The sequence below is a fragment of the Camelus dromedarius genome, chromosome 12 (genome assembly GCF_036321535.1).
Source record: "Camelus dromedarius isolate mCamDro1 chromosome 12, mCamDro1.pat, whole genome shotgun sequence".
NCBI classification, from domain to species: Eukaryota; Metazoa; Chordata; class Mammalia; order Artiodactyla; family Camelidae; genus Camelus; species Camelus dromedarius.
The window spans coordinates 8,374,113-8,386,878 of record NC_087447.1 but is presented as its reverse complement, the minus strand read 5'-3'; positions in this window follow the sequence as shown (position 1 = coordinate 8,386,878).

The following is a 12,766-nucleotide window of genomic DNA, read 5'->3' as shown; positions in this document are numbered from 1 at the left end:
TCGACAGATTCAATGTGATTCTTATAAAAATACCAACGGCATTTTACACAGAACTAGAACAAATAATTCTAAAATTTGTATGGAAACACAAAAGACCCTGAATAGCTAAAACAATCTTGAGAAAGAGGAATAAATCTGGAAATATCATGATCCCTGATTTCAAACTATACTACAAAGCTACAGTAATCAAAACAGTATGGTACCAGCACAAAAACAGACACATGTATCAATGGAACAGAATAGAGTGCCCAGAAATGAAACCACATGTATATGGGCAATTAATATATGACAAAGGAGGAAAGAGTATACAATGGGAAAAAGACAGCTTTTTGTTGGGGAAACTGGGCAAGTGCATGCAAAATAATCAAACTGGATTACTCTCTCATACCATGCACAATAATGCATTCAAAATGGATTAAAGACTTCAATGTTAAGATCTGTAACAATAAAACTTCTAGAAGAAAACACAGGCAGTAAGCTATTTGACATCAGTCTTAGTAATTTTTTTGGGGTATGTCTCTTCAGGCAAGAAAAACAAAAGCAAGAATAAACAAATGGGATTACATTAAACTAAAAATCTTTTGCCTAGCAAAGAAAGCTATCAACAAAACAAAAAGACCACTTACTGAATGGGAGAAGATATTTGCAAACTATATATCTGATAAGAGATTAATACCCAAAATATACAAAGAATTCATACAATTCAATGTAAAAACAACAACAACAAAAGCAAAACCAAACCAACAACTACCCAATTAAAAAATAAACAGAGGATCTGAATATTTTCTTAAAGAAGACACACAGATGGCCAACAGGCACATGAAAAGATGTTCAACATTGCTGATCATCAGAAAAGTGCAAATTGAAACCACAATGAGATACTATCTGTCAGAATCACTATTATCAAAAAGACAACAAATAACAGTGTTGTTGGGGATCTGGAGAAAAGGGAGCCTCACTGTTAGTGTGAATGCATACTGGTGCAGCCGCTATGGAAAAACAGTATGGAGTTCCTCAAAAGATTAGAAATAGAACTACCATGTGATCCAGCAATTCCACTCCTGAGTATTTATCTGGAGAAAATGAAAACACTAATTTGAAAAGATATAAGCATCCCTATGTTTATTGTATCATTATTTACAACAGCCAAGATATGGAAGCAACCTAAGTACCCATCAATAGATGACTGGATAAAGAAGATGTGGTATACATACATGGACTATTACTCAGCCATAAAAAAGAATGAAATCTTGGCATTTGCAACAACATGTATATCTCTGTATATAGAACAAGTTGAGTGTCTTTAATGGTCTCCTAGTCCATTAAAAGAGAAATAGTTAATATCCTAAGTGTCATGTATGGAAGATGTACAACATGCTGTGGAAGAATTAATGAGACAACATTTAATGCCACTGAATAAATGGCATAAAGGAGAGAAGTATTAATTGTAGAGATGAGATTTCAGTGAGGAATTTGGACTGAGCAGATCTTCAAGAGTTAAGAAGGAATAGGTGAAAATTAAACAGTAGAAGAAGATATTCAGGCAGAGTGAATAGCAAGTACACAGTTATGGATACAGAAATAGAGGAACATGGAATGACTGTATTTACCACAAATTTAACATGGCTAGAAACTGAAGGAAAGGGGATCCTTCGTATCTGACTGCCAGAAAGTGCAGTGGAACTGTGTTCTACATTTATGTGGAAAGCAGGATTTGTAAACGACAAACTTGGATCTATAGATAAGACTTACAAGCAAGGTATTTGCTGGTTTCTTTTCGCTGCTCATAATAAAATGTGAAAGGAGAGCGATAAATAGAGGGAAGGACAGTTAAACAAACGCAAAGGAGCCAGGACTTGATAACTGGAATTCTCAGCCTATCTGTAATAGAAAAAAACCCAAATCTGACTCTATATTAGATCTTTTCCTTTAGCTTTAACCACTGTGCCCTGTTCTCTAGGCTTAGTCTTGCTAGCTCTGCACTAATGCAAAGATAACAAGTTGCAGAATAGAAAATAACATTTGTTTTCTTGGAGGTTTTGCAGGATCATGATGATCGGGCCCCCCTGGACAGCTGCAGGAACAAAGAATTCCTATACCAAGAAGTTTGCAACAACCAACCACACCCCCTCCACTGTTTTTTTGTTTTTTTTGTTTTTTTTTTTTGTATAAAAAGAGCTTTTATTCTGACTGGAGCAGGATGGTTCTCCAAGATATCAGTCTGCCATCCTCTTGGTCTGCTGGCTTTTCACATAAAGTCGCTATTCCTTGCCCCAACACCTCAACTCCCAATTTATTGGCCTGTCGTGTGGCGAGCAGAACGAGTTTGGACTCGGTAACATATCCAGATTGAAAAAGATGTTCAAGGTAGGAAATTCACTACCAGGAAAATTTTGCTCATGCCTTGGAAGATTCACAAGGCTAGGGTTTGAGCATACAGCTACAGTAAGGAGAGACCTACACAAAGAGACAGCTTCAGAGATCTACATAGGGTGCATCACAAGTATTGGCATATGCATGTGAGAAAAACACCCATGTCTGGGGAAAGGCCCATGCAAATGATTAGAGCTGAAAGTTTCTGGATTTCACATCAGGATAGGAATAGTACCTATTCCTTCTAGGCAGGATAGAAAGCTTCATAATTCAGTGATCACTGGATAGTATATTCACAAGAATTTTGGCTCAGTAGTAGTAGGGGGTGTTTAACCATAGACTAAATGTTTCTATGCTTTACTTAAGAATGCTTAAAAGCAAGAGCCAGGGAATCAGACTACTTTCTAGCAATTTAGGCATATCCCAGAATAGTCCAAGGATATCTGTAGGAATAAAGAAAATCAAGCATCTAAGTAAGAAAACTAATAATGTCATGCATTAAATAAAAAGTTGAGGCAAGCAAATAAGCAGAAATATATGACTCTCAATGAGGAGAAAAATCACTGAAGAGGAAATAGATAACCTAATACCCTTATATATTTACTAAGGAAATGAAATTTGTAGTTAAAATCTCTCATACCTTTTTAAAAAAAAAACAAGACAAAACAACAAACAAACGAAACAAACAAAAAAACTCTATGGGGCCATATATATTCACTGGTGAACTCTACACCCTACATTTTAAGAAAATTTAGAGAAGAAATAATTTCAATTCTACACAAACTCTTTCAGAGGGAAAACACTTTGAAACTAATTCTGTGAGTCTGGAACTACTCTAATGCAAAAACAAAATATTTCAAGAAAAGGAAAGTACAGACTAATAGCTCTCATGAATATAGATGCAAAATATCTCAACATCATTTTAGAAAACCATGTCCAATATTATATAAAAATGTCATGTCCAAGTGGAGGTTATCCCAGAATTACAAAGCTGCTTTAACATTTGAAAATGAGTCACTATAATTTTCCACATAGGACACTAATAAGGAAGAAAAAAGATCATCTCAACATACCTGGAAAATTACTTCTGTTTTTTTTTTTACAGCATCTCTACTTGATAACAATTTTCAGCATTGTAGGAATAAAAGGGACTTCTTTAAACTGATAATGGGAATATACAGAAAATTTATAAACTTCATAGTTAACAGTGAAGTACTGAATGCTTTCCTCCAAAAATCAGGGATAAAGCAAGGAGTTTTACTCTCAAGACTTCTATTTTACATTGTGCTAGAGTTTCTCACCAGGGTAATAAGGCAAAGGAGAAAAAGAGCATCCAGAATGAAAATCAGATTGTTCTGATTTTCTTTATTGGTAGATGACAGGAACCAGCATAGCGGGTTGTAAAAGCTCAACAAGTGTTTACTGGATGAGTAAACTTCATATTGAAGCTCTTGGTAAGAATGCCACACTACTTTTTTTTTTAGCAGCTTTATAACATGCTTTACTTTATACACACTGTTGAGTGTCAGTCTCATTGCACTTCACCCACTCCATGAATGAGTAGCACATAAAAAGTCTTTGTGGCTTTGGTAAATGAAGGTTGGTATTTAATTTTAGTGTACATTTCTTTGATCACTATTAAATCTGAGTATCTCTTCATATAATTTTTATTCATGTGGCTTTTCCTCTCTAAAAATTGTTTTTGCTCTTTGTTCATTTTTGTATTGGAGAATAATTTTACTTATAATGTTTATTGAATATGTACATATATACATATACATTTTGAAATCATTTATCATGTCAATTGCTCCTTAATACTTGACAGCATTTATAGTATTTTAAAATGTTAGAGGGGAGGGTATAGCTCAAGCGGTAGAGTGCACGCTTTGCATGCATGAGGTCCTGGGTTCAATCCCTAGTACCTCCTCTAAAAATAAATATATCTAAATACTCCTCGAAAACAAACAAAACAAAACTAAACAAAAAACCCAAAACCCCAAAATTATGCATGCTAATTGTTTAATATATGAAGTCAGAGAAAATGCAAAAGAAAAGCAATACAACGTTGTGAATTTACCTCTAAAGAGCTAAGTAATGTTATTTATTACATAATCTTTCACTTTAGAAGTGATTTTTGGTACCAAAACTTCATATGCTAAGTGTTTATACATACTTGGGTGTTTTTCTGGAATTATTTTGATTTGTGGCTGCATCTGCTGTTACCATTTTGATGGTTGAAGTTTTACAACAAAGTCTTGCATATGCTTCATCACATACCCGCCAGCTCCACTGTTATTCTGTGATGATCCTTTTTTTAAATCTTGATCTTGGCTATTATTCATTTCTAGATGAATTTGGAACAATTTTTGTAACTTCTTTCCAAAACCAAGTGATTGTTAAAATTACTTAAGCTCATAAGTTATTTTGGGAAAATTGATATATTTAGTGCTGTAACTGTAAATAGCATCCATCTGTCTATTATATTTTTGGTTAGTTTTTCGCATATAAAGGAACAATCTGATTTTCCCTCCTTATTTTGCTCTGATTTTGATTAGCTCTTAGGAACTCCTTAAAATAAGGTTACTTTATGTAAGTATCATCCTGCTTTGTTTTTCTTGAATCTCTTCTGCTGTGGAAAAGAAATCCAAGAAGGACAAAAATCAGGAAACAAACAACAAAGATGTAGAATAAATGCATAAACACTATAGGCCCAAGGATAAGCTGGCCTTCTATCCATCAGCTTTGTATCCAAGACCCTCTACATATCGACACTATTATTCTGGGAAAGGCTCTCATACCTGCTACTCTCCACATTGTCTCTTTAGACCTTTGACCAATCACGTTATAGGAAAATCAGAAGGTGAATTGAAGATTTTAAGGGTACTTTCTTATTTTTTCCTCATTTCAAACTCTGTTTTCCTACTTCCTTAATTTCTCTCTTTCCTCAAAACTTTCATTACCTGGGGCAGAAAATTTAATGAAATCTCAAAGTTCTCCCAACAAGATCCACTTCCTTTAGCTATGCTGTCATCTTTGCAAGAAGGATTTTATTCTATGCTCCATCCCAAAACTCTTCCCTGACTGAAGCAGTAAAAAGGTTTATATCTATAAGGCAATCTAATTCCCTTCCCCACAATTTATCAGGAACTCACTGGCTTGATGAATGACAAAACTAGAGGGAAGAGAATGAGGCATTTGAGTTTTAGCAGATTTATAAAAAACATCAGGAGTCTCCTATGAGGGAGAGGAAGAGAGCATGTATCAGTCACAAGAAGACTAATTTTGGCCTTTCCGTGACTAAACCTCCTGGTGCTAGGTGGTCTGTGGGATCTACAGAGCCTCAAGAGAAATCCAACACCATTGTGAGCAGGGTGTTACTGAGCTAAAGGATGTGGACACAAATGGAAATAACCCAGGTCTGAGCCTGCATGAAGGACAGAGAACCCCAGATAGTCCTTTGCCTTCCTTATCACAGAGCTATAGTACTCAGCCCTTCCCTAATGACAGCTGGAGAGTTTACTCACTCTTTTTCCACATCCTGGATGGTGTTAGGAAGAGGCTGATTCCTGGTTTAAGGAAGGAGGAAGACAACAAGACCAGTGAAGATGGGGAAGTCTCCATAGGTGATCCAGGGCAGGTGGGGAGCGTATACTGTTAGAATAATCAAAAGAGATAACAGGGCTGCTCAAAACCCATTGAACATTATACTGATTCCTCCAGCTGTTGAACTTAGGGTGCAAATAGCAATATGAAGAAAATGTTGTAAAATCTATACATCTAAGTTCTTGTTTATTACTTTCATTTCATTATAGGGGGCAATACAGCAGGGTTGTAAACACATGGGCTTTGAGGGCAAATCTGAAGTTTTACCTCTACTGTTTCCTAACTTTGACAGTATCATGTTGGGAACTGCTCTAAACCTCAGTTTTATGTTTATTTAAATGGGGATACCCAAAGCACCGATCCTGTGAAGTAGTTTTTTTTTTTTTAATTTAAAGCTTCTTTTTTCTTTTTATTGAAGTATAGCAGATTTATGATGTTTCAGGTGTACAGCAAAGTGATTCAGTTATGCACATATATATAAAAATCTATTTTTTCAGATTCTTTTCCATTATAGATTATTACAAGATATTGAATATAGTTCCCTGTGCTATACAGTAGGCTCATGTTGGTTATCTATTTTATATATGTTAATCCTAAATTCCCAATTTATCCCTCCCCTCTTTCCCCTTTGGTAACCATAAGTTTGTTTTCCATGTCTGTGAGAATATTTCTGCTTTGTAAATAAGTTCATTTGTATAGTTTTTTAGATTCCACATATAAGTGATATCATACAATATTTGTCCTTCTCTGTCTGACTTATTTCACTTAGTATGATAATCTCTTGGTCCATCCATGTTATTGCAAATGGCATTATTTCATTTCTTTTTATGACTGAGTAATATTCTATTATATATGTATATATATATATTCATATGTGTGTGTGTATGTGTATGTATGTATGTGTGTATATATATACACACACACATATACATACATATATATATATGAATGGTGGGATGGTGAGAATGGGTTCATTCTGGTGGATGGAAGAATGACTGAAAGCAGCAGAAAGAGCATCAGTTCTCAAGCTCATAGAGCCACACAGAGGGTCTGCATTTCTAGACAGAGGAAGACCAGTAAGAGTCAGGATATTGTGGCTGAAGAAATCTGTCAACTCTCGAATAATCATGAAAAGATCCTGTAGGAAGGGTTTGCAAGTGTGAAACATGGCAGACAAACTACTACATAACAGAGATTATGGAAGGGTTGGTAAGCTGAGAAATGTAGACTGTAGAATGTTAGAGCTTCAACATTGAAGAGTCAATTCCTTCAATTCTCATTGCACATTTGAGAATTGCCAGTAAAGAAAGTGGTAGGGAAAGTCAGGAAATATTTATTTTATTTACTCTGTCTAATATTTTCTGTACACTGTCTGTAGGACATAGAAATGTATACGGATGATAACCAAAGAGTTTATAACCTGTGCCCTGAGCAGTTTAGAATTAAGGGTGCAGGAACAATTTTTGACTAGGGACAGGTATTCCACCAGACAGTAATAAAAGGACTGGACTTATTTATGAGGAGACAGTGTGAAGAAAAACAAGCTCTAGAATGATAATTCAGGATTAAAGAAGCCAGCATTAGGACTTCATTTGGCAATAAATGTCATCCTGGGAACCACTGACACTGAAAGTTCAAAAAGGCACTTTTTTAGTCAATAAAAACAATATAAATAGGACTTTATGGCTGAGTAGTATTCCATTGTATAAGTATACCACATCTTCTTTATCCAGTCATCTGTTGGACATTTAGGCTGTTTCCATGTTTTGGCTTAAATAGTGTTGCTATGAACATTGGGGTTCAGGTGTCTTTTTGAAGTAGGGTTCTTTCTGGATATATGCCCAGGAGTGGGATTACTTGGTCATATGGTAAGTCTATTTCTAGTCTTTTGAATGTCCATACTGTTTTCCACAGTGGCTGCACCAAACTGCATTCCCACCAGCAGTGTAGGAGGGTTCCCCTTTCTCCACAGCCTCTGTAGCATTTGTCATTTGTGGACTTTTGAATGATGGCCATTCTGACCGGTGTGAGGTGATACCTTATCGTAGTTTTGATTTGCATTTCTCTGATAATTAGTCATAAAAAACGACAACATAATGCCATTTGCAGCAACATGGATGTCCCTGCAGAATGTCATTCTAAGTAAAGTAAGCCAGAAAGAGAAAGAAAAATACCATATGAGATTGCTCACATGTTGAATCTAAAAAAAAAAAAAAAAAAAAAGAAAGAAAGAGAAGAAAAAGCCAAATGAACATAAATACAAAACAGAAACAGACTCATAGACATAGAATACAAACTTGTGGTTGCCAGGGGGTAGGGGGGTGGGAAGGAACAGACGGGGAGTTCGAATTTGACTTCTAGATACTGACAGGTATATATAGAATAGATAAACAAGATTTTACTGTATAGCACAGGGGAATACATACAAGATCTGGTGGTAGCTCACGGTGAAAAAGAATGCGACAATGAATATATGTATGTTCATGTATAACTGAAAAATTGTGTTCTACACTGGAAATTGACACAACATTGTAAACTAACTATAACTCAATAACATAAAATTTAAAAAAATAGGACTTTAAAGCAATGGAGAGGGCTTGCCTATAAGGAAGTAAGCTTGCATCAAGAGGAAGATGGAGCCCACCAATCTGGGGTCTTGAAAATATGTTCCTGCTCTGAGACTTATGTGAAGTGTAGTGACCACTAATGTTCTCATAACCATTACATAAGAGAGGCTGGATTAGCTTCTTAATCGCTTCCTTGTTTAGGGCAGATTAAGAGACATATTAAGGTTAGCTTTTTCCCTTGTTCCTACTGTACACCTCTCTGCTTTAAGACAAGTGATTTTTATTTCATTGAAATAATACTTCAGTCAGGAAGTCTCTTCCATATGTGCCAGCAACCCCACTCCTGGGCATATATCCAGAGGGAACCTTAATTCAAAAGATACATACAACCCAATGTTCATAGCAGCATTGATTACAATAGCCAAGACACGGAAACAACCTAAATGTCCATCAACAGATTACTGGATAAAGAAGCTGTATGATGGAATACTACTCAGCCATAAAATAATAAAATAATGCCATTTACAGCAACATGGATGAACTGGAGAATGTCATTCTAAGTGAAGTAAGCCAGGAAGAGAAATAAAAATACCATATGAGATCACTTATATGTGAAATCTGAAAAAAAAAGACAAATGGACTTACTTAAAAAACAAAAACAGACTCACAGACATAGAAAACAAACATGGTTATCAGGGGGAAAGTGGATAAGAAGGGATAAATTGGGAGTTTGAGATTTGCAGATACTAACTAATATCTATAAAATAGATAAACAAGTTCACACTGTATAGCACAGGGAACTATATTCAATATCTTGTGCCAATTTATGGTGAAAAAGAATATGAAAACAGATATATGTATGTTCATGTATGACTGAAGCATTATGATGTACACCACAGAGAAATTGACACAACTCTGTAAACTGACTATACTTCAATTAAAAATATATATATATACAGAAAAAAAAGTGTTGCATTTATGGTGATTTAATACCAGACTCAAAAGTGAATACATAGGGATAAGGAAATAGGCAAATTATGGAGACCTTAAAAATCAGAAAGAATCCTAGACAGAGAAAGTAAGAGCATTGTGTCCCTGCTTTGGGATGTAATTGCAAGGCCTATCTCCTCTATGACTGTTATTAAAAGTCTGATTGGTCAAAGGGCAAGTGGTTAGTTACTATTCTCAAGAAACTTTAGGTGTCATTGGAACTGATATCCAAGTTCTCCTTGGATGTAATGAAGACAACCACGTGTCTGAACCATTCCTTACTGATACTCGTTCTATGTAAAAGCCTATATCCTGCTAACAATGTTTGTCAGTATTCATTCTAAACCCTCATCCTGACTTCAGGAAGTCCTTTGGCTCTCAGCGAAAAATGGCATTATTTTGGCATTAAGCAGGTAAGACCAATGTAATCTCTGAGCAACGGGGGAAACCACTTCCTTTTCTCATTGACTAGAATGGAAATTCCTACCAGGAATGTGAACAGTATCTGGCTTACTTGATGACTCATATGATTCAATGTTGAAAGAGCATCATACCTGGCTGTGAGGATGACAGCTTCAAAGATAACCTGGAACAGAAAATCATTGCTCTCAAAGAGCTGCAAGTTGAATATCAGGCCATAAAATGTTATAATGATTGCCAATCTGCATTATTTTCATAATGGCTGTACCAGTTTACATTCCTACCAACAGTGTACAAAGGTTCCCATTTCTTCAAATCTTCCCCAACACTTGCTGTCTTTTGTCTTTTTGGTAATAGCCATTCTAACAGGCGTGAGGTGATATCTCACTGTAGTTTTGATTAACATTTCCCTGATGATTAGTGACATTGAGCACCTTCTCATATACTTATTGTCCATCTGTATTTCTTCTTTTGAGAAATGTCTATTCAGACCCTTTATTTCCTAATTGGATTATTACTATTTTTTGCTATTGAGTTTTTTATTTCCTTGTATATTTTGGATATGAACCCCTTATGAAATATATGATTTGTAGACATTTTCTCTCATTCCATAGATTGACTCTTTATTATTTCCTTTGCTGTGCAGAAGCTTTTTATTTTTTAATTGAAGTATAGTTGATTTACAATATTGTGTAAGTTTCAGTGGTACAGCAAAGTGGTTCAGTTATATATGTATATATATATTCAGATTATTTTGCATTATAGGTTATAGGATACTGAATGTATTTTCCTTTGTTATACAGTAAATCCTTGTTGCTTATCTATTTTGTATAGTAGTGTGTATCTGTTAATTCCATACTCCTAATTTATCCCTCCCCCATCCCTTTCCTCTTTGGTAACTGTAAGTTTGTTTTCTGTTTGTGAGTCTGTTTCCATTTTGTATATAGATTCATTTGTATTTTTTTTTAGATTCCACATATAAATTTAGATTCCACATATAAGCTCCTCTATCCGTCCCAACAGACCTCTCAGTCAGCAAAGGGTGTTCCTAGGGTGAGGGGCCACTGGAGTGGGCCTTTCCTTTTTCACAGCTCCCTCCCAGGGTCACTGGTCCTGTTCCAATATCTTTTTTTTTTTTTTTTTAAACCCTGTCCTACCTAATTATGTGGGGGGTCTTTCTTGCAGCTTTGATTATATAAGAGATTTTCTGCCAATTTCCAGTTTGTTTTCTGTGAGAATTGTTCCACACGTAGATGTATTTCTTATATGTTTGTGGGGGGAGGTGAGCTCCACATCCTCCTACTCAGCCATCTTGATCTCCTCCCTAGAATTTCAATTTTCTTAATATTATCGAGACTTGTTCTGTGGCCTAACATGTTATCTATCCTGGAGGATATTCCATGTACACTTGAGAAGAATGTGTATTCTGCTGCCTTTGGATGGACTGTTTAGTGTATATCCATTAAATTAATCTGAGCTAATGTGTTGTTTAAAGCGAATGTTTCCTTATTTATTTTCTGTCTGGATGACTTATCCATTCATCTGCTATTATTGTATTGCAATTTCTCCCTTTAGCTTGTTAATGTTTGCCTTATATATTTTGGTGTTCCTATGTCTCGTATATATATATTTATAAATGTTATACCTTCTTGCTGGATTGACTCCTTTATCATTTTAGATGCTTACCTTTCCAGTGCAAGTCCCACAGGCTGGGGTGCCCAGCATGGGCTCAAACACTTCACTCCTCAAGAGCAGCCCTGAGTTTGTGATATCCCTCCTGCTTGTGGGTCACTACACTTGGGATGGGGGTCCTGGCAAGACCGCATCTCTGCCCCTCCTACCCATCTCAATATGACTTTCCCCCTCTCTTTTGGTCCTTTTTGTGGAAGAGCTGTTCTCCAGTCTTTTGGGGAGAGAATTGTTCTATATAAGGATGTAGCTTCGGTGTGTCCATGGGAAGAGGTGAACACAGGGTCATCCTATGCCACCATCTTGAATCTTCTCCTTTCATTCTTTAATTTTTGAGGATATTTTATTTTATGTCTTGAGAATATTTATATGGCAGATTTAAGCCTCTGTCTAATAAGCTAACATCTGGGTTTCCTCAGGTGCATTTTATATTGTTTGGGCTTTTTTTTTTTCCTATGTAAAAGTCATAATTTCTTATTTCTTTGTTTGGCTTAGAGCTTTTGTTGAACATTGTATCTTTTAAATAATATAATGTGATAACGCTGGAAATTAGATATTGTTGCTGCTTGTTATAGTGGTTGTTTTTCAGTTGGTTAGTGACTTTTTGTGAACTAATTCTGTAAGATTTATATTCTTATTCATGTGTGGCCACTGAAGTCTGTACTTGGTTAGCATAGTGGTCAGCTAATGAATTAATGACCTGCAACCAATAAATCTCTCAGACTTTACTGAGATGCTCTGAGTGTGTTGGGGCTTGCTTTCAACACTCAACCAGGCAGTGTGATCTGTGTCTTTGTCTTTGCTTACTACTTGTACAGAACCTCCGGGTCATCCAGAGGTGAGAGCTTAGGGTTTTCTCTAGACATTCATGAGTATGCACACAGCTCTACACATGTGCATGTTTTTCTAGACTCCAAAGAATATTTTGGAGCTTTTCAAAGCCAGTCTAGATATTTCTCATAGATAGGTCAGTATAGATATTTTCTCATTTAAGTCTTTTTGTTAGGCATCTATTTCCCCAATTGTTATTCATCAATTCAGGAATCTTGTGACCTCAAAACACTTGCCAGTAAATATTTTCAGCAAATGCTCCACGAGGAGAGTCCTTTCATGCTGGTCAAATA